This window comes from Anolis carolinensis, chromosome 3, assembly GCF_035594765.1.
Source record: "Anolis carolinensis isolate JA03-04 chromosome 3, rAnoCar3.1.pri, whole genome shotgun sequence".
In the NCBI taxonomy this organism is placed as follows: Eukaryota; Metazoa; Chordata; class Lepidosauria; order Squamata; family Dactyloidae; genus Anolis; species Anolis carolinensis.
The window spans coordinates 114,256,507-114,279,499 of NC_085843.1; positions in this window are offsets into that span (position 1 = coordinate 114,256,507).

Genomic DNA, 22,993 nt, shown 5'->3' on the forward strand with positions numbered 1-22,993 from the left:
CTGCTGGTTTGCAGTCATGACACAGACGAAGCGCTTTTTCCCTGCCCGGTCCGGGTGGGATATAGACATGATTTCTATAGCAGAGCAGCCCATCTTTAAGCGAAAAGGGGAAATGCAGACCTTGGCGAAGTTGGTCCTGCGCCCAGGCATCTGCTTGCTGACTAGCCCTGATTTCTTGAGCACAGATGGGTCCTGGAGTAGGGGAAGTTGAACCAATGGGAATGGATTTGGTGTTCCCCACCGTGAGCGTGGCAAAGTTCTCAGGTTGTAGCAGTTGGGATTCAAAGGTCTCCTTGCGTCCTGCAGCGTATTCCGGTTTACGTGACAGGGCGTCTGCTTGCTTGGTTTGGGCTGGGGTCACATAATGGATCTGGAAGTTGAAACGTTCAAAGAATAAAGCCCAACGTTGCTGCCTCTGATTTAGTTTGCGGGCAGTTCTTAGATGTTCTAGATTACGATGATCAGTGTGGACTTCAATGGGAAATTTGGCCCCTTCTAGCCAATGTCTCCAAGTTTCAAAGGCTGCCTTTATGGCCAGTAGTTCTTTTTCCCAAATGGTGTAATTCCTCTCTGGTGTGGTTAGTTGACGAGAATAAAAGGCACAGGGGTGGAGGTGATCTCCCACCGGTTGTAAGAGTACAGCCCCAATTGCCACATCAGAGGCGTCCGCTTGCACCACAAAAGGGGTTCCAGGATTTGGGTGCTGTAGAATTGGCTGGGAGGTGAATAGTTTCTTTAGTTGCTGGAACCCTTTCTCTGCTTGATCAGTCCAGCGGAAAGGCTGCTTTCCACGGATGCAGCTAGTGATGGGGTCGGACCAGCGGGCAAAATCTGGAATGAACTTGCGGTAGTAGTTCGCGAACCCCAAGAAACGCTGCACCTCTTTCTTGTTAGTTGGCGCCCGCCATTCCAATACTGCTGAAACTTTGGCTGGATCCATGGAAAGCCCTAGAGGCGAGATGCGGTAACCAAGGAAATCTACCTCTTGTAGATCAAAAGCGCATTTTTCCAGCTTGGCATAAAGTCCATGATCCCGCAATCGTTGTAACACCATTTTGACGTGGTTCTCATGTTCTGATTGTGATCTGGAAAACACCAAAAAATCGTCCAGGTAGATTATCAAGAACCTGTCTAGATAGTCCTGAAAAATGTCATTGACAAAATGCTGGAACGTTGCGGGGGCTCCGCATAAACCGAAATTCATAACTCGGGACTCAAATAATCCGAATTTGGTCTGGAAGGCGGTCTTCCACTCGTCCCCTTCCCTGATGCGAACTAAGTTGTAAGCCCCCCGAAGATCCAGCTTGGTGTAAACCTTGGCTCCTCGAAGCCGATCCAGTAGATCCGAGATTAAAGGCAGGGGATAGCTGTTCCGCTTGGTGATATTGTTCAATGCTCTGTAGTCCACCACCAAGCGTAGTTCCCCTGACTTCTTCTTCACAAACATCACTGGGGAGGCGGCTGGGGATTGAGAGGGTCTGATGAACCCCTTGCGAAGGTTTGTCTCTAGGAATTCCCTGAGAGCTTCTTGCTCTGGCTCAGTCAGGGAGTAGAGATGCCCTCGCGGGATCGGGGCCCCCTCCACCAAGTCAATGGCACAGTCATAAGGTCTATGTGGGGGTAATTTTTCGGCTTCTTTCTCATTGAATACATCCCAATACTCGGAGTACTTCTTTGGCAAGGTGATGATGGGCTCGGTGTCTGTGGCATGGCATACCTTGGCTACGAGGCAATGGTTTTGGCAGTACGGTGAAGCAAACTGCAGTTCTCTGTTGGACCAGGAGATGTTAGGGTCGTGGAGAGTCAGCCATGGAATTCCCAAAATCACAGGGAAATGGGGGACCTCGGTAACAAAGAAGGAAATCTCTTCCATATGTTCCCTTATCCACATCCTGGTGGGTTCCGACCACTGACTTACGGGGCCCGTCTTGAGGGGACGGCCGTCTATGGCTTGCACCACACGGGCATTCTTGAAATCATGATATTGTAATCCCAGAGAGTCGGCATACTCTCTATCGATGAAATTGTTGGTAGCTCCAGAGTCTATCATGGCGTGGATCATGACGGGTCCCCTTTTTGCTGACCATAATGTGACCACGAGAAGGAACAGGACCCCGGTTGGCGGCTCTTGGATGGATTTTTTGACCGGGTTGGCGAGCCCCTCTACACCCGGTCGTTGGCTTCCCCCGCCGGCTGTGTGCCAGTCGGCTCAGACGCCTTCGTCTCCGTGGAGGACGCCGCCGCAAGACGGGCGGCAGGCTTCCCTTTGGCTGGGCACTCTCTGGCGAAGTGGCCCCCGTTCCCGCAGTACCAGCAGAGGTTTAAGCGTTGACGACGGGCCTTCTCGGCGGCATCTAGTCTGGGACGCACATTGCCCAACTGCATCGGCACCTCCTCGCCTCCTCTGGGGTATGGGGTTGGCGGTGGGGGTCTCCACACCGGACGTGGCTGAACGCTGGCGGGAGCGGGGGGTTTTGCCCCGGCTCTACTGCCCTGGCCTCGAACCCACTGTTTCCTGTTGGCAATCATGACTTCAGCCCGTAAACATTGATCAATGAGTGCCTCGAGGGTCTGGGGAGGATCCACCTTGGAGATTTCTTCCAGCATTTCAATGTTGAGACCCTCCCGGAATTGTCCCCTGAGGGCTACATCGTTCCAGCCGGTGTTGTGGGCCAGCACTCGGAACTCGGCTATATACTGAGACATAGGTCTGTCTCCTTGGAAAAGGCGACGGAGTTTGTGACCGGCTGCCTCCAAATTGTCCTCGATTCCCCAAGTCTCCTTGAGGTGGTCCAAGAAGTGTTGCGCTGATCTTAGGTGTGGAGAGGCTTGGTCGAACAGTGCCGTCGCCCAGCTGGCCGCTGGCCCGTCTAGAAGACTGTAAACCCATGCCACTTTGATGTCTTCTTGGGGAAACTCGGCAGCACGGGCCTCCAGATAAGCTTGACATTGGCGACGGAAGACATGAACCTTAGAAGCTTCTCCAGTAAACTTGGTTGGCAACGCCATGGCCGGAAGACGAACTCCGCGTTCCTTCAAACCCCTTATTTCTCCATCCTGTGCATTGAGCTTATCACGGATTCGGTCCACCTCTTCCTTGTCGATGGTGTAGGTAATCGGCTGGCCGCTCGGCCCAGGTACGACTCCGGTAGACATTCTGGCCGAGGTTAATTGGTGCTTAGGGTGGCGGAGTCAAACTGTCACGACCCAGGCTGCAGAGCACCAATAACCATACACAGAGGCCAGTGTCAGCTCACCACAGCCGCTCCTGAATGAACACACGAGACTCTCTGTGGTATCACCAGGAACTTTTACTGTAGGAAACATGAACATCAGAAAAGCCAAGAATGGGAGGCTCCGGCCAACCCTCCTTTATATACCCTCCCCCTCATTTGAACAGTCTCTTCCCGCTCAGTAAAACCCCGCGCAAATTCCCCGCCAAGTCCATCAGCCGTTTCTCCTCCGAGTCCTGGGACGCAGGTGTCTTATCAATGTCAGTGACCCTGAAACTCAGAGCCACATCCAGGCTCTAGTAGCAGGGTTCTGACATGGCGTCCTCCTCCCCTTCGTCCTGGAAGGAAAAGATTAAACACAACTATTGTTCTCCGCTGTCCAGAGTTCCTTTATACTTTTTTAACAGGCTGCAATGGAATACCGGGTGTACCTTTCCTAGGTCCTTTGGTAGCCTCAGCTCATAGGTCACTTCGTTTATTCTTTTTGCTACCCTGAATGGCCCTATATAGCGTGGAGCCAATTTCTTGGATGGGAACCCCAATTTCAGGTTTTTTGTGCTCAGCCAAACCAGATCTCCTTCGCCCAATTTGTCCCCCTCTCGGCGCCTACGATCCGCAAAGAGCTTGTACTTCTTTTGTGTTTCCCGCAATGCCTCTACCACGGTTTGCCACCCTTGCTTGATTTTGGCCGGCCATTCCTCGTCGGTCTGGCCCTCCCCTTCCTTCCACTCGGGTAGCCTGGGGAAAGGTGCCACCTCCTGTCCGTATACTATTTCGAATGGGGCACGACCTGTGGCCGAATGTACGGCCCCGTTAAAAGCCATCTCAGCAAACGGAAGAAGGTCCGCCCAATCATCCTGTCTATAATTGGTGTACATCCTTAAGAATTGGCACAGTGTCTGTTGGGTACGTTCGACCCCCCCGTTGGTCGCGGGATGAAAGGCCGAGCTCAGGTTCCTTTCTGCTCCTAACAGCTGTAAGAATTTTCCCCAAAATTTTGCAGTAAATTGGACTCCCCGGTCACTAATTATCTTGTCGGGACACCCATGTAGGCGATATACATGCTTCACATACAAATCAGCAAGTTTTTCAGCTGAAGGAAGTTTTGGCAGAGCCACAAAGTGTGCCTGTTTTGAGAATAGGTCCAATATTGTCCAAATGTATCTGTGGCCTCTGCTGGGGGGTAGTTCGCCTACAAAATCCATGGCTACGCATTCCCATGGCCTCATGGGCTCCACCACCTTCTGCAATAGCCCCTGGGGCTTCCCCGGTGGTGTTTTTCCCTCTGCACATAATTCACACTGCGTGACGTATCCCCTGGCGTCTTTCCTCATTCCGGGCCACCAGCATTGTTTGGCCAACAGTTTAATAGTCCTGGTGGGGCCTAGATGACCCGCACCCTTGTTATCATGGTACTTCCTTAACATTTCTCGTCTTAAACATTCAGGAATATACAATTTCTTATTTACAAACACCAAATCCCCACACAATTCTCCCTTTTCTTTGTTTGTTTGTAACCATTTGTCCATTCCATACGCTCGCTTCAACTCTTCCTCCCATATTTCTCCTCCCCCCGTGGAAATGGCAGTACGTTTGTTTTCTTTGGCCGCTTGTGCTCGAGTTAGTACTGCCAGGCCCCATTGCTTATCAAGAAAAATACTCCCTTCAGATTCCTGAATTCCTCCCCCGTGCTGAGGCATCCGAGAGAGAGCGTCAGCGAGTATATTATGTTTCCCCTGGAAGAATCTGAGTCTGAAATCAAAACGGCTGAAATATTGGGCCCATCTAATTTGCTTCGCTGATAGTTTACGAGGGGATCTTAGATACTGTAAATTTCTATGGTCAGTCCACACCTCAAACGGTGTTCCACTTCCTTCCAGGAAGTGTCTCCAGCACTCTAGTGCTTTTAGAATCGCTAAGGCTTCTCTCTCCCAAATCGGCCAGTTTTTTTCTGTATCGCTAAACTTTTTTGACAGATAGCCACATGGCTTCAGGTTCCCCCCCTCGTCTTTCTGTAGCAGAACTGCCCCATATGCCCGGTCTGACGCATCGCAATGTAATACAAAGGCTTTAGACATATCAGGGTGCTGTAGGACAGGCTCCTCAGTAAAACGCTTTTTAAGGGCTTCGAAAGCTTCCTGGCATTCTATTGTCCAGGTCAGTTTGGCCCCTGGGGCCTTCACTTTGGCTGTTTCTCCCCTACCTTTAGTCTTTAACAAATCCGTTAATGGCAAAGTGAGGCGCGCAAAGTCCTTGATAAATGTTCTATAGAAGTTTGCGAACCCTAGGAAGGATTGCAGCTGCTTCCGTGTTTTGGGGGCTTCCCACCCCCTCACGTCTTCTACCTTCGCAGGGTCCATCGCCACTCCCTGGGAGGAAATCCTATACCCCAGAAAGTCTATCTGGTCTTTATTGAACTCGCACTTGGCAAGCTTCGCATACAGTTTTGCTTCTCTCAACTTTTGCAGGACTTCCCTGACTAGTTCTATGTGTTGCTCCTTAGTCCGAGATACTAACAATATGTCATCTAAAAAAACAAAGACTCCCTTGTACAACAATGGATGCAACACTTCGTTGATTAATTGCATGAACGCGGCGCCTCCGCCGCACAAACCGAAAGGGAGCACACGATAATTGAATAATCCGAATGCACAGGAGAAGGCCGTCTTCCACCTGTCCTCTGGTTTAATCTGCAATTTATGGTACGCTTCAATTAAGTCCAATTTAGTGAATATCTGTCCCTCCGATAACTGGGCGATCAAGTCCTTCACTAAAGGTAGGGGGTATTTATTTCCAGAACTGATTGCATTCAGGCCCCTGTAGTCAATGCAGAGCCTCAGCGTTTGGTCCTTTTTGCGCCTGAACAACACAGGCGCCCCTAGAGGGGAATTTGAAGGCTCTATGAAACCCCTCGCTAGGTTTTTATCAATGTATTTTCTCAGTTCCTCCTTTTCCCTAGCCGACATTGGGTATATTTTTGCCTTAGGAAGCTCTGCTCCTGGGACTAGCTCTATCTTCACTTCAACTCTCCGCTTCGGTGGGAAACTGTCTGCTTCCTTCTCATCAAATACGTCCACAAAATCCCGATACTCTGGGGGTAATTTATCTGCCAGTTCTGCTATCCTGATAGAGTCTTCCTCCCCCCTTTTCCCCGGCTCCCTTTCCACTTCCTGGCTCCCTCCTTCCAACTTCATCCTGAAGATCATGCTCTTATCCTCCCAGTTGATTTGCGGGTTGGCCTGCCCCAGCCATGGCATGCCTAGTATAACATTATAGCTGGCTATTTGTGATATCACAAATGACACCTTTCCTTCCCAACTCCCTATCTTACACTTTACATCTTCGGCACTGTACTTAGCTAATGATCCCGATGCTGTGGATCCGTCCAACTGCGAAAAAGCTATTGGGGATTCTAGGTTCGTTCTTTCGCATCCCAATCCCTCGGCTAATTCAGGGGAGATGATGTTCCTGGAACATCCACAATCCACAAATGCTTTGCAGGTTGCTTGTTTGCTGCCACTTTCAAGCTGAATGGGGACCACTATCATGGCTTTGTCCTGACTTACCAACCCCCCCGAGTGGTGCCTCATCGGTGGTTCTTCCTCGGCGCGTTTCCCTGCCACGGCTCTTGGTTTGGGCGGGCCTCCGCCTTCCCCTTTTCTCTGCCAGCACTCGGCAGCCCTGTGGCCCAAACGGCCGCACACGAAGCAGCCCCTCCTGCTGGTGCTCACGTTCCCTGTCGGCTCCGTTCTCCTCCCGGCTGGGGTTGATCCCTCCTTCCGGCTCCCCTCTTTCATCTGCGGCCGCTGCTGTAGCCCTCCTCGGTGCCTCCTCGCCTGGGCCAGCGATGTCTCGATGCGCCCCGCCAGCTGAATCCATCCGCGCAGTGTGTCAGGCTCATCACGATGCACCGCCCAGGAGAGGATCTCCCGCCTGAGCCCCTCTTTGAAGAGTTCCATCTTTGTCACTGCAGACCATTCCGGCACCTTTTCAGCGAGGCATTGGAACTCCTCCGCATACTCAGATACCGACCTCTGCCCCTGGGAGACGGTCTTCAACTCCTCCCTCGCCCGGATCTGCTCCAGTGGATCTCGGAAACGGGTCTCCAGGGCCCCCATAAAGCGTCGGAGTGACCCCAGACATGGGTCGCGCCGCGCGTGTAGTTGAACGTACCAGCTGGCCGCTCCCCTCTTCAACACTGCACCAATGGCCCGTACCCGGCTGGATTCCGTTCTAAAAGTGTGGGCATTGTCCTCCATATAGCCCCTCACCGTGGTCAGGAAAAAATCCAGTTCAGAGGACTCTCCCCCAAACTCGATCCTTAGTTCCTCTCGTCTCGGTAGGGGTCCCTGTGGTGGCAATCCCCAATCCTCCGCCCGTCGCAAGCCCCCTTGCGGGCCAGTGGGCCCCGCTGCTGCTTCCCTTTGTCCTGTGCCACGCCCGGCATTCGCCAGGGGCACCAGGGTCTCAGTTGGGAGCGTAGCCGGGATTCTCGGAGGCTTTTCCCCTTCGTCGTCACTCTCCTCCACCCGCGTCAGGCTCGTTTGGATCTTGGGCCGGGCACCGGGCTCCTTTCGCATTTCCCTTCCCTTCGGTGCTGGGAGGTCTGCAAAGCCCTGGCTGCTTCCCATGCTCACGTCCCACATTGAGCTAGCCCGGAGTTCCCTTCCTCGCTCCGGCTCCGCCAAACCCGCCAGGCGCTCCATCGCCCTCGACATCACTGCCAGGGTGGTCTCCATCGCCGACATCCTCTCCTCCAGAAACACCATCTTTTGCGGGCCTGGGGAAGGTGAACCTTCCTCTCCTCCGGTGCTATCTCCCCGCACCACTCCGCGCCTCTGGGTTACCCCATTTGGCTGGGCATAAGCGGTGGATGACGCCAGGGCCGCCAGCTGGTGGAACTCAGCGTCCGTCTCGGGAGTGGCCCTTTCCGACCTTCCTCCTCCGGCGCCCAAGAGCTCTTCATCCTCCACTTGCATGTTACACCTCACCGCTACAGCGGGATGGTGTCCGTATTCTTGGCTTAGTGTCAGCTCACCACAGCCGCTCCTGAATGAACACACGAGACTCTCTGTGGTATCACCAGGAACTTTTACTGTAGGAAACATGAACATCAGAAAAGCCAAGAATGGGAGGCTCCGGCCAACCCTCCTTTATATACCCTCCCCCTCATTTGAACAGTCTCTTCCCGCTCAGTAAAACCCCGCGCAAATTCCCCGCCAAGTCCATCAGCCGTTTCTCCTCCGAGTCCTGGGACGCAGGTGTCTTATCAATGTCAGTGACCCTGAAACTCAGAGCCACATCCAGGCTCTAGTAGCAGGGTTCTGACAGGCCAGAATCTATCTAATATCTTTATTGTAGGAATATATAAAGTTAATAAAAACAAGTGTAGAAAATAGTCCAGAATTAGACCTTTCAGGAAAGGTCAGAATTAGTCCAAAAAAGCAATGTCCAATAAGAAATATTAAGGTCCAAAGTTGTAATCCAATAACCGAAACACTCACTTTGCCAAGCAAAGTGAGGGGAGATGACAAGGTCCTTTAGTCCATGAAACTTGAGCGAGGCTAGGAAATAACTTGATACTTGAAACAAGGCTTGAACGTGGAACAAGGTAACTAAGAACAAGAACAAGGTCCGTGGAATAACTTGATAAATCCGTGGAACAAGGCAAGGATTGATCCTGGGAAACAAGGCAAAGTCCGTAGATAAACAAAGGCTGGGAAGCAAGGCGAAGGCTGGATAGCAAGGCAAGGCTTGAGCAGGAGCGAGACTTGAACCGGAGCGCGCTGTCCAGACACAACTCGCTCCGTAGGCTGACGAATTGACTCCGCGAAGTTACTACGCGGGTAAAACACCTAAATAGAGTCTAGCTTCCCGCCGAAGCAGTTCTCTGGGAATCAGAACCGAAAGCTAACTCTGAGACCAGATGTGAGACTCCCCAAAGATTCTCACGAGAAGCAGTCTTAATTGGCCACATTCTTAGCTGCAATCCTCGCACTCCTGCGCGAAGCTGAATCCAAACTTCTCTGTTGTTTACAAAACTCCCGGCGCAAGAATACGGGAGAAGTAGGCTCTGGGCTTGTTTGACATACTTCTGGGAGACAACTTTCTTGCAGGTGCAAGGTTCCCAGATCTGCCTGGGAAAGATCTGGCTGAGAGGAATCCAGTTCAGACTGGGAAGGTAAAAAACCCAAGTTTTCATCTTCATCAGGAATTACAATGTCCTGAGCAGGACTACAAGGCCCATGGGTCATCACATAATCCATTGTGATTCAGTGGTTTTTATATAATTCCTTCATAGTGAGGTCCCCATGGAGGTGTGTCATGAAAAAAAAGATATTTTCATATACAAACACTACCTGTATTGTAGTCACAAATATGCAGCTGTTTAAACTTGTATTTAACTTGAATTACAAGACTATTAACCACATATGATGGCTGAAGAGCATGAAACACTTGTAAAGTCAATTTCAACATATTTCCAAAACTTATGTAAAAGTATATTACAATTTTACAGGAGAGGAGGGGAATCTTATCTAATTCCAATTTGAGCTGCTGATGAGCACAAGTCTTCCCATGACATCTTTAGCAAATTCACCCTTTCTGGATATATTCCAAATTATACACAATGTAACAGACATGAAAGGAATAAAGTCAAATGTCACTTATTACACAGCTATCAGCTGTGCTTGTATAAAGTAAAACAATCTGAAACTTTGACTTAATATTAAAAGCTCCCAAAAGAAGAACATGTGAAGTGACTCCCATATATGGAAAGTCCTTGAGTTATAAACATCCAACTTACAAATGACTCACAGTTAAGAACAAGGGCGAGACAACAGAAAGTGAGAGAAATCTCCCCCTAGGAAGGGAAATTTACTCCTGGAAGACTTATCAGAGGGAAAAGGGGTCAACCAGGGCCCCTCCGGAGAAGGCCCAAAATGCAGGTCCTGACGGACTTTTACCTGAGGCGTCCAAACGATGGCTTGGGTAAAGGTGAATTAATTCAGGACAAAGCAGGAAAACCCTGCTATATCCTGAATTAATTAGATACCTCATTAGATCTGGGCCTTCCTGAAAGACCCGGTTCTAATAGGATTTAGGCCCTGTGGGGACAGACTCCTGGGACTACTTTTGCAGTCCCAGGAGTCTGTCCTCACAGCCCAATTTGCTTCTTTGGGTTCTATGAGCCAGGAGAAGTGAAGTTCCCTTCCCAACAGAGCCGGCCCTAGATATTTTTCAAGTGTAGGCAAACAGAATTTTGGCGCCCTCCCCCCAAACCAATCACTGAAAAATAAAAAAGCTGGATAAGTGAAAATGTTGGATAATAAGGAGGGATTAAGAAAAAGCCTATTAAACATCAAATTACATTAAGATTTTACAAATTAAGCACCCAAAAGTCATGTTTTACAACAAATCAACAGAAAAAGCAGTCTCGACTGCGCCCCCGTATGTTTTGCGCCCCAAGCGATCGCTTAATTCGCCTCATTGTTGGACTGGCTCTGCTTCCCAACCACCCCCAAAGTCTAAAAATTTAAAAATTCATTACTGGGTCACCATGAGGCTGCTTTGGCAACCCTCCTGGTGTGTCATTTTTATGTGCAAGGTGTCTTTTTTAAAACAGTAAAGCAAATCAACTTTTAAAAGTATAATAGGCAAGCTTGCAAACAAAATTCTTAATCAAGCAGCAGACAAAGGTCAATCCTCTGAACATTCAGGCAGTTTGAAAAAAAAGAAAAACAATTATCTTCTTTTTAGGTATAAGACATAAAAAAGCAACATGAGAAAAAGAGATGATGTGGTTAAGTGACCTGATTTTTGGCAAGTGCCAGGAAACAATCTGTTTTTCTTTTTTGCTCTCCCCCTCAACTTTTTTCTTTTCTTTCTTTGTTCTATACCAGTATTCACAATGCAGCAGCTAAAATGCTGAGCCTCCTATCTACTCAGAGATAAGACCCCCTGAGTTCAGTGAACGTACAGTGTTGGTGCAGGAATTCAGGATCTCTGTAATAAAAACAGTTACACAGCCCAACAATATTTTTCCCTGCTGTCTTGTTTTTTTGGCCTGTTGTTGGGAGTATTTGAGGTGCTGATTTGGAAAATTGCATTGGATAGGCCGCATCAGCTCTAGTTTCTATGGGTGACCAGATGAAGATTTGTATACGGCATATTTCAAAAACTAGAGTTTCTAGGGGACAATTGGTGCCATTTTTGAATCATCAGGCCAAATATACCCAGAAACAGGTCTAACATTTGAGGCACCAAAATATGCGTTGTTCAGTGTTGTCAAAAACAAAGGTGTAATGGGAGTTTTTTATATGGTTTATGCTGAAATAGACTAATGTCTCTTTTCAACTTCATCAAGATGGCGAAAAAATGTTTCAGGTGATTTCTGGGGGGATTTTCTGACCCTATGGGAATTCAACTGTATTTGAGAGCATAAAAATGCCCACTCCCATAGAAATGTTTGTGGGTATAAAATTCTTCTTCCCCACTTTCTTTCACTATTCATGAGGTAGTAATTCTGCCATTTGAAGGTTTTTTTTAAAAAAAATTGCAAAATTGCTTTAAAAACTATTACTTTTTTTTTTTGGAACAGCAGTCATGCGAGAGAGCAGCATTACATAGCTAACAGAAAGTATATCTGTAGGACCACAAATGGTACAGTTGCACAAATGCTCCTGTCAAGGAATGTGACTACATTGTTATAATTATTAAGCTGCTGAAAGGGACTTTCCACTTTTGGAGTCAGTTCCAAATATTAATATGTATTTCATCTCTGAAGTGAAAATAATGGCGTAAGTTGAATTGTTTGTTTTAGCTACAGTAGGTCTGTCGACTCAACTGAACATACGGCACCATTGATTCACCACCATTCAGTAATAAATTCCATGATTCTACTCTATTTTGGGACTAGAAATTGGATTTAGGCCAATGTCTTACAGGTTCTGTTTTCTGCCCTCTTTCAATTTAGCACATAAATCACTGAGCTTTACGAGAAATTAACTGTCATTTACTCTTACTAAAATAACAGAGTCATGCTTAGCAATTGCTTGTTCTCTGTACAAGATGTTCTTCAGAGTCCCACAGCATTCCATTCTTGGCTCAAAATGTGCATGATTCAGTCTTTGAACTGAGATATATTATTACCATCAATATGACAGTCAGCCATTTTCTATGTCACCTGGACTCTGGGATTGTGTGTTAATCAGGGACAGGGGTTGTGTGACTCGCCAGATCTTAGATTGCAGCTGGCATAATCATCACTATTGCAGTTGGAGGGCCACCTGTTCCTCAGCTGTAGTCTCAATATAGCCATGGGTTCCTGATAAAGCAGATCATGAGGCTCTCATTGAAACTTACTGGCCCTTTGATCATACAATAAAAATAAACTTGGCAATATCTAAGTGAAAACCCAATATAACATGGTAAAACCTGAAAGTGGACAGGTGTGCAAAGTGAGCCAAGTGTGTGTTTGGGGGGGGGGGGAGTGATAAGATTTTACATACATGGTTGTGTTTAATAAAATATATTAAATTCTTTAAAATGTTTTATACTGTTAAGAAAACATCAACATCAATACAAACCTTGCATACTCCTGGAGGCATCTGGATGTTTACCAGCCAGCCATGGCAGTTTCCGGGAATAATTTGCATCGCTGAGTGATGAACAACCAATTTAGCTTTCCAACCGTATTTCATGCTTTCAGAGCCCTAAGGTGTGACTCTTGACATCTCTCCAGATTGAAAGCCTTTCAGAGTTTCTTTTCATACAGAATATCATGACTCCGTTCATAATGTAGGGTTGAGTGGCTTGCCAGAAGCCTGTCAGGCCTGAGACTCTGTTTTAGTGGAAACAGTTGGCTCAAGAAAACAAGAAGAGGAGAGAGGAGAGGAGAGCTTCAAGTCTCATTTGAGGCCCCTTCCAAGCATAAAATGAATAAAATCCCATATATATATATATATGGAATATATGGCGGTGTGGACTCAGATAACCCAGTTCAAAGCAGATATTGTGAGATTTTCTGCCTTGACATTCTGGATTATATAGCTGTGTGGAAAGGCCCTGAGAGAGAAAAGTAGAGTATAAATAAATATAGTAGTAGCAGTGAAGATGATAATGATGATGATGATGATACAATCAAAAGCATATGCCAAACATCAAATTACTGACATGTTCTTTTCCTTCTCCACTTACAAAAACCCCAGTTAACTGAAAACACATATTTTTAGCCATCCCAAGAATGACCAGACACAACTTAGAGGCAGGCAGGGAAAGAGAGCAGACTGTGCTGCATGCTTAGCATGATGAACGTTGAGCTCCTTGTGGCCAGTCCTTCAGCCCACCCTGAATGAATCTTGCAAAGAAATCTTCGTGATAGGTTCTCTTTAGGGTCACCATAAGCTATAAAACAATTTGGAGATACAAGATAGCAACAAAAAGTCCCAAAGAAGCTATGAGTTCATTATTAAACTAGTAGAAGTGAGGACCAATAGTAATATAATATTGTGTATTCCACAGCATATCTTATCAATTTTCCAAGGGGTATGCCTAACAAATTTTGCCTTTTATCAGGAAAAAACTATAACGCTGATGAATGTAAAAACAGTTTATGTGGTCCTCCATTGCACTTTATCATAACTTCATGAGGTGAGTCACAATAAGAGTGAGGCCCCATCTATACTGCCATATAAAATCCAGATTATTTTCTTTGAACTGGGTTATATGGCAGTGTAGACCCATATAATCAAGTTTAAAGCAGATTTTCTGCTTTGATAATCTGGATTAAATGGCAGTGCAGATCCAGCGTGACAGAAATATTTAATAGCTTAGTTCATCATGAATCTGGATTTCTCAAGTTCCAGTCCCACATTCTAATCACTACACCACACTAGTTACCCGTTTATAGAATCATAAAATAATATAATTGGAAGAGACCACATGTACCATCTAGTCCAACCCCCGCCATGCAGAAAATGCACAATTTAAGTACCCCTGAAAACAGTACCCCTGAAAGATGGCCATTCAGTCTCTGTTTAAAAGCCTCCAAAGAAGGAGCTTCCACAACACTCCAAGGCAGAGTTCCACTGCTGAACAGTCAGGAAGTTCTTCTGATGTTCAGGTGGAATCTATTTTCCTGTAACTTGAATACATTGCTCCGAATCCTAGTTTCTAGGGCAGCAGAAAACAAACCTATTTCCTCTTCCTTATGACATTCTTTCACATATTTATACATGGCTATCATGTCTCCTCTTAATTTTCTCTTCTGCAGGCTAAATATATCCAGTTCTTTAAGGTGCTCATCATAGGGCGTGGTCTCCATTAGTAAAGAGTACACAGACCAAGGACATTATCCCACCCACACCCCCGTCATTTCTACACACTTATAAAACAGAAAGGAAATTATGTATTTCTTAAGTGTAAGGAAATGGAGAGGAACAAAGGTGGACAGATTTTGTCTTCTGAGCTCAGGAATCACTATATAACTCCAGAAAACCACCCAAAAAAAACAACAACATGTGGGATGGGCTCTGTCAGATTCCCCACATTGAATCAAATTAAAGAAGGGGTATTCTATGCTATGGGCAGTCTCCTATCAAGTATTGACACTTCTCTCCCAACATTGTGCTTCATGACCACTTTGTTTTTCCTGAAATTTCTCCTTCACAGTAACCTTGGCTTTCGAAATTGCTCTATGGCTAGCTTGTGAGATTGGAAAGAAGGAGAGGAGCCCAGAGAAGGGGGGATGCAGATCAATGCCTCCTGGATTGGAAGGGAAAATCTTTATTCCCAAAGTTTTTTTCCCAAGGGTTTTTTTTTATTGAGTGGGCGGGAACTGCAGTCACACAGTGATAAATCTGAAAATGAATGATTTCAGGAGAAAAGGCATGAAAGAAAAACGTGTGATTGGACTGAGAAATTATACAATTTGTTATCGAATGCAACAAGACATAACACTACGGATATATGATGTCTCCCCCCGTCCATGGGATAATGTCTTAAAACAATTACAAATTCATGCATTTCTACATAGTCATAACTAAACAATTCCAAGAGAGTTAATTACACAAAGAAGCTAGGCTGGGATAACAGGGTGTTGTTACCTGTTTCCAAGCTGATTCCCATTTATGAAAATCCTATCATTCCCTTCTTCCTAGGCTTAGAGAGTGTGATTTCCATGGCTGAACAGTGATTTGAAACCCGATCTTCTAGGGACCATTTGGCTGCAGGATTACAATGCTTTTATTTAACTTCAATTGCTATGGTTCTATCCTATGACATCCTACACATTGTAATTTAGGGAGAGGCAAAGAAAATTCTCAACCAGAAGGCTGCAGAATCTTAGCAGAGCATAATCCCCAAGATTCTGTAGCATGGAATCATGGTAGTTAAAATGAAATCATAGTGCTGTAACTACATAGTGTGAATGAGCTCCTAGGGTGCATCTGCACTGTAGAATTAATGAAGTTTGACACCCCTTTAACTGCCATGGCTTAATGTGAAATTATAGAAATTGTAGTTTTATAAAGTCTCTTCTAGCCTTCTTTGCCAAAGAATGCTGATGCCTCACCAAAATACAACTCATAGGATTCTATAGCATTGAGTCATGGCAATAAAAGTGGTGTCAAACTGCATTTCCTTCTGGCTGGATTTCTAGAAAAGAGTATATGTTGCTACACAACCTGCGTACATTCAGTTGTATTGTCAATGGCCTTGAAGTGATTTAGCTAAGACCACGGATAGGAGGATCTGTGCCTGGCAAATGTATACGAAACCAGAAGGGCCAGGACAGAGAAACCAACTCATCAAGTTGAAGACAAGTCACAGAAGTTTATTACAATTGGCCAAAAAGGATGCAAGTACAGCAATTTCACTTCAATAAGGATACAGAGAAATGCAAGACATCTTATATGGTTCTGACAGCCAATTACACCTCCCGCTGTTATGAATAACTTTTCAATAACTTTAAAGCATAGGTTCATTTTATTGCAATTTCAGTGTGAGAGTTATATCATAACTTTTACAGAACTTTTACACAAAGAATGACATTGGACATACAGACATACAGATTCTATACAACTACATTGGATTCACAAACAACCTACAGTTACACTAACTAAGAAACAAAGGGGGGGGGATACATTTTTACTCAGCACTCATACATAACATGTATTCATCTTCATGCATACAAATATTACCATATTCTCTTCTCCCTCCTTGGAGAAGAACCTGCTTAGGCCAGGCCCTGCTTTATTTGCAGCCTGCCAATGCAAAGTTCCAAAACTTCCATAACAGCAAAACTCCAAAACACAAAACTTATATTTCCTGAAGAACAATGCCAAGGATCAGAATCCTGTTTTCCATACAGCAGAAACTGACTCCCTGCACAAAATCCAAAACTCCCAAAAATCGCACTCCTTTCTCTTCCCTTGAGAAAAGATGGCCAAAGTGACCAGACTCTGCGTTCCACTGGAGATCTGCCACTTTCCCATACGCCATCTCCACAGAGCACGATGGGTGAGCTAGACTCCTTTGGTCTGCCATACTTTCTGGATCATCATAGGATCACTTATATAGCAATATTTTGCTGATGTTGTCCCAAAGTTATAAATGAATGATAGACGTCTTCCATCCTGGGATATACTGGCTCCATCTCAGTTTCCTGGCCAGATGTTGATTCTTCTTGATTGGTGTTAGCAAAGATAAGCCTTGTGTTGACTTCCTTCTTAACAGTTGTAAACATGTCCTTTACTTGATGTAAACATTTTTCTTATCACTGTCACAGTTCTTATCACAGTTTACCAGGCAGGTCAACTATTTCAGGTCTCATTAACAACCTTTAATTACAGTTCATCAAGCAGGTAGTTAGTTATTGCAGGCCTTAGTCTACAGACTGGTGTCTCCAAAATTACTAGCTCTCGTTTATTCATCTTTCATACAGTTACATTCAAACCATATATTCATATTTCATCTCATGACACTACTCCCTCCTCTGATTGGCCAAAAAGAGGCTGAGATTGGTTGGGCGCTCTACTGACATCACAACTTCCAGGCAGGGATTCTCTTGGCTGGGGATTGGTCAGGGTGAAGGACCAATCCCAGGAGGGTACGATCCAGAAGAAAACAATACCAATGACATGTTGACGAGTTTTTTTATTAGCTCAACTGTCCAGTTCCATGCTAAACAAAGATACAGAGTTCAAGAGACAAAGGTGCCGATCCTGGGCAATCAAGGGCTTGGCTGTCAATAAAGGAGTTAATGAATGCACATACTTTAAGCTGCTGTTTCTGGAAGAGAGTATCAGGCTCTCAGCCTCAGATGGATTATACAAATATTCTGCTTATCTGGCTGAAAAGGGAAACCACCAATTTGTACATACACACAATGAACCTGATGATTATCTGACTTGGGATTTGCCCAATCTTCCTATTCTCAGGGGATTATTCTAAAGAGGTGGTTTTTTGCTGGGCTGCATTTTGACACATTTCTGTAACGCAGTTTATACATTTTATATAGGAAAAAAATTACAGTACACAACTAAAAGTTACAAGTTACACATAAACTTAAAATTGATACAATTTATTAAAGGGTTAGATAGAATACTATATTTCTTGGGGTTACAGCTGCTGCTGGGTTTGTTCTCAATCTTCCGAAGCCTTGCACTTGCACAACTCTGGACCTCTGAAAAAGGCATTTTTAATTTTTTAAAAAAGGAAAAATCATATATTTATCTGTGAGCCCTTGGTGAACTATAAGTCCTTTTGGGGGGTAGCTGTGGGTTGCCTAATAGGTAGTAGGGAGCAATAAGGCAACTCTTCCTCCATGAGGAGGCTCCAATAATACATTGGGAGAGAGATTAATAATATTGATGAACATTTCATTATGGACAGTAATTTGATCAAACTTGCTGAAAAGCATTTATTTTCTTCCTTTTTTTAGTTGGCTCCTGTCCTTCTCTCAATAAATTCAGGACTGCTAGTTCCAAATAAGGAAGTTATTATTATAATTATAATATTACCCCGCTTTATCTCCACCAAAGGGGACTCAGCTAGAAACGTTACTCACAATGTGGTCCCTAGTAATCTACATAATTGCCTGAATTACTAAAAAACCTGTATGAGATCAATGATCTTGTTTAACTTAGTGGCAATAAGGTTATTGGGTTGTGTTCAGTCTTTGAAACCAATAGGATTTTAGTTCATGACTAAAGAAGACTGGCAGGTTTCAACCAAAGATACACTAGTAAATGGCAAAGAAAATGCAAAAGTATGTTGAATTCAAGCCAAGCACAGTCATGCTTGGACTGTATCAATTGAAACCAGAATGACAAAGGCAAATCAACCAATCAGTGAGCCTACAATGTAGAATTAATGCAGTTTCACACCACTTGAATTGCCATGACTCACTCAATGCTATGGAATCCTCAGTGATCAGCAGTCTTTGGCAGAGAAGGCTTAACACCTTATAAAACTCTCATCATTCCATAACATTTTACTAACATCAGAAAAAAATAAAATGGGGTAAGAAGTAGCCACACTTTCTCTGTAAAAATGTAGTTTGTAAATTGGATTTTGTCTATGTACTATCCAAACTTGGACATAAAAGAATTACTGTATAAGTATACATCAAGGAAAATGATGTAACTTTATGTCATAAATATACCATACATATCCATACAATGACTTTTTTCCATTGAAGAAAAATCTTTTTAGAATAAACTGTTTTACCAATGACTGTTTCTTCATGTTTGGGATTATGATTTCAACCGTAGGCACACATGCGTTGCCACTGGACAGATGGGAATTGTTTCCTAGAAAATATACATACCATTACATCTCATGAATTTAATGTACTGAACATTATGTTCCAAGTGGCTGCTAATATCTATTCTACCTAATATCTATTCTACTGATGTGAGGTATGACAGTGATCCATAAAGATCCCCGCAACTGAAAATCTATGCAGTGAAGTGGATATCTGAGTTGGGACAGGAAAGATCAAAATGTTGCTTCATGCTTCCAAGTAGCATGAGGGGTGCATGGGTTTCAAAATATAATGAAGCAACTTGTAGGGAAAGTGAGGATGAGGACATTTCTTAATTATTTCAGGACGAATCACAGCCTATGCAAGCTTGAACAGTTGCAAACAATCATTGGCAGATGAGTTTTGAATCATTAGCGGTTTTTGTTTTTTGTTTTTTGGCTGAACTAACAAAAAGAATATGCATCAACTACAGGAAACATGTTCACTGTCTTTCTTCTTAGATTACAAAAGATCTATGACCGCATCATTCTGGGGCCCGTTTTTTTCAAACAATCCCCACCAGCATGACCCTTCTGTGCGCTACAGCTGACTTAACTCAAAGCTTTACTAATACAGTAGAGTCTTGGTTATTGGACATAAACGGCTGGGCACAATGTTGGATAAGCAAAACTGTTGGATAATAGGGAGGGATAGGCCTCCCCTCACTCACCTGTCCTCCCTTGCTTGCTCACTCACTCACCCACCCTTTTCCCCTCTCCCTCCTCCTCACTAAGTCACATTGGATAATCCGGAGTGTCGGATGAGTGGAAGTCGGATAACCGGGACTCTACTGTATTATAATATTTAGAACTTGGACTACAGCTAAAATTCAAAAAGAGAGAAGGGATGACAAGGATTTATTGAACTTTGAATATTTTACAGGCTTTTACAAGCTTGGCAGTGCTAGTAACGACAGGTAACATGTTGGAGTGTTATTCAATTATGTAAGGGTGCATATACCAATTGTACACTACCTATATTATGTGAAGCACAATTACATTTTGACGGTGTTTTGTTGAAGAACACCTTCCTTCTCCTCTTGTCCTGATCATGGAGACTGGTAGTTCATGTCTTTACTTTTTTTCTAGCTCTGACTAGAAGTTGCATAAGAGGCCATGTGTTGTGTGTGTATCCTCTCATATGGAAACCTTTCTATGTGGAAACAAAAAAAATGAATGGGATTAATAGACAGTTTTCTTAGGCCCCTTCTATACTGCCATATAAAATCCAAATTATCTGATTTGAACTGGATTATAGGATAACGTACACTCATATAGTCCAGTTCAAAACAGATAATTTGGATTATCTGCTTTGATAATGTGGTTTCTATCGCAGACAAACACGCTTTGTTTCAACACTTGCAAGAAAGCATGACACAGCAGAATGAGGCATGCATAAGCCAGAATTGAACCTGAGGATGTTCTTTTCTCCATCATAAAAAGGACCTAAAAGTTAGTTATATTTACAAAAGAGGCAAAGTCACCTGTGATTAAGTTATAAGCATAATGTGACTTAATTATTCCTTCATTATATTTATTTCTAACTAGAAAGGACATGATCCCCACAACCACAGGAACAGTACTTACAATTTCACTTAACAATGTATGAAAAAAATCACTTATTTCCAGGCATTTCCTGGTCATGTGGTGCAATACTAAAAAAAAAAAAGTGCTTACTAGGGAATTTTGGAAATTGTGAAAGTGACTGTGAATTAATTCTGGCAATTAAAATCCAAAAATGAAACTTTTCAAAGTTGTTGTAAGTAATTCGTGCTACAACATTTCCAAGTGAGATCAAAGCACGGAAGATCTTTTAGATGCTGTCAGATTGGAATGTCCATCATTCTTGACTATGGGTTATGCTTATAAGGCCTGATGAGCACTGCAGTCCAACAACCTCTAAGGTTGTTTTCCTTCTTAGGCCCCATCTACACTGCCATATAACATCCAGATGATCTGCTTAGAACTGGATTATATGGCAGTGTAGACTCATATAATCCAGTTCAAAGCAGATAGTGTGGATTATCTGCTTTGATAATCTGGATTATATGTCAATGTAGAAGAGGCCTTAGGCTGAATAAGGAGGCTTCAAAGTATGACCACTGCAGTGGACTGGTTCTACATTTGGGTCCCACCTATGCTGAGTTCAAAGTTTGTTTTAAGTTGTGGCAACCAGACAACAAACACTCACACAAGTGCATGACAGAAACCGCCTAATTTGCATCAGTGGTTTGTCTAATCTGTGGTTCGTGTGCGTAATCATGATCTTTGTCTCAGACATGTTCCAGAATGTCCTATGAAATCATTTGCACAGTGAAACCACTTTCTTTTAAACTGGTTTGAAACTGCACTAAATGGTCAATGTAGATGGTCTCTTGGATGCTGCTGCTTGTTGAGACTATTCAGACTCCCCACAGATATCCCCAGTATGTGCCACCTGATATCTATGTCCCTCTTGGTTTCTACCATTACATTCAGCAAGGAAATGCCAAATTCAGAGATCTTAGTGATGGCACCAACGGTTGGGGGAAGGCAGCAAAAATGATCCTGATATCTTTCCTCAATACAGTGCAATCCCTAAATCCATGGATATGTGAAATTCCAGATAACTGTGAATGCTACTGTAATGAAGGACTTCTTGCCCAAAAAAAGAATAGCACTGTGCTGGAGGATCTAGAAAATGCCTAGAGAGGACATATTTTGTTGGACATGGATAAATGAAACCGTATTTACTGATCCTATAGATATGGATCATGTACAATATTCACGGACTGATCACATCTTCTAAATCACATCAGTTTTATAAAGATCAAAGGGTTTAAAAAGGAAGACTTGGACTATACTAATCCAAGTGATTATAGTCCAGCTGATTATAGGCAAGCTCTAATAAATGTTGGAACCACATCAAGTTTAGCTAATTTCAGGAAAAAGGCTTTGACTCAAGGCAAAGCAAAGTAGTGAAAGAGAACTGTGTTGCTGTGATGCTCTTCATCGGAGTGATGGGAAGTGAGAGCCCAATTTGGAAACCATATGTCCCTACTCTTCTTTTAATGAGTAAAGAGCTGAAAAATCAAACCACAGCTGGAGGCAGCAAAAGTTATTACAACCTTTTTCAACTGCCATCAACAAATGAAACAAGAAACATTTAGAAGTCTCAGGGAGTTCTTGATGTTTATCAAGAACTTCCAGTAAAGTCTTTCTTCAGGATCCAGTCAAATGATGGAGCAAAGCCAGATCTGCCAGAAGCCTATCATTAACTATCATTCTTTCCCTTGTGATTTTTTTACAGTAGTCATTTCTACCGTGCCTTTCTGCTTGTAAAATCAACCACAAAACATCAAACAACCCCTGCTCTCCTTACATGAAATGCTCAGCTCTCTGAAGATCATAAACTTTCTGCAGGCCCAAAATACTGCCATCAAATGCTTATTGGAGGCAGGAATAGGGAGCATACTTCTACAATGCAGACCAGGCATGGGCAAACTTTGGCTCTCCAGGTGTTTTGGACCTCAATGCCCACAATTCCTGGCCTCAGGCACCTTCCTTTTCCCCCTCAGCCGCTTAAGAAAAAGGCATGAGGCCAGGAATTGGAGGCGTTGAAGTCCATGCCTGGTATAGATGCACCTGGGTCTGCCAAATGTGAGCAGGGCAGCTGACCATAGGAAGAGATGCATCTACGCTGTGGAATTAATGCATTTTGGCATCTTGGGTCAAAGCTATGGAATCCTGCAAGCTGTGTAGGTTTATAAGCCCTCTAGCCTTCTCTGCCAAAGAGTGTTGGTCTGTGTTCAATCTTTGAAACCAACAGGCAGAGGAATACAGAACTATGTTTCCTTGAAGCCAAACACAACTGTTATTGGACTAAGGATCTTTTCACACGGGGCATTTTTGCCCAGTTTTGCTGCTTTGTTTCTTGTTTCAAGGCAAGGATGGGGCCTGCCATCATGTGCCAAAAG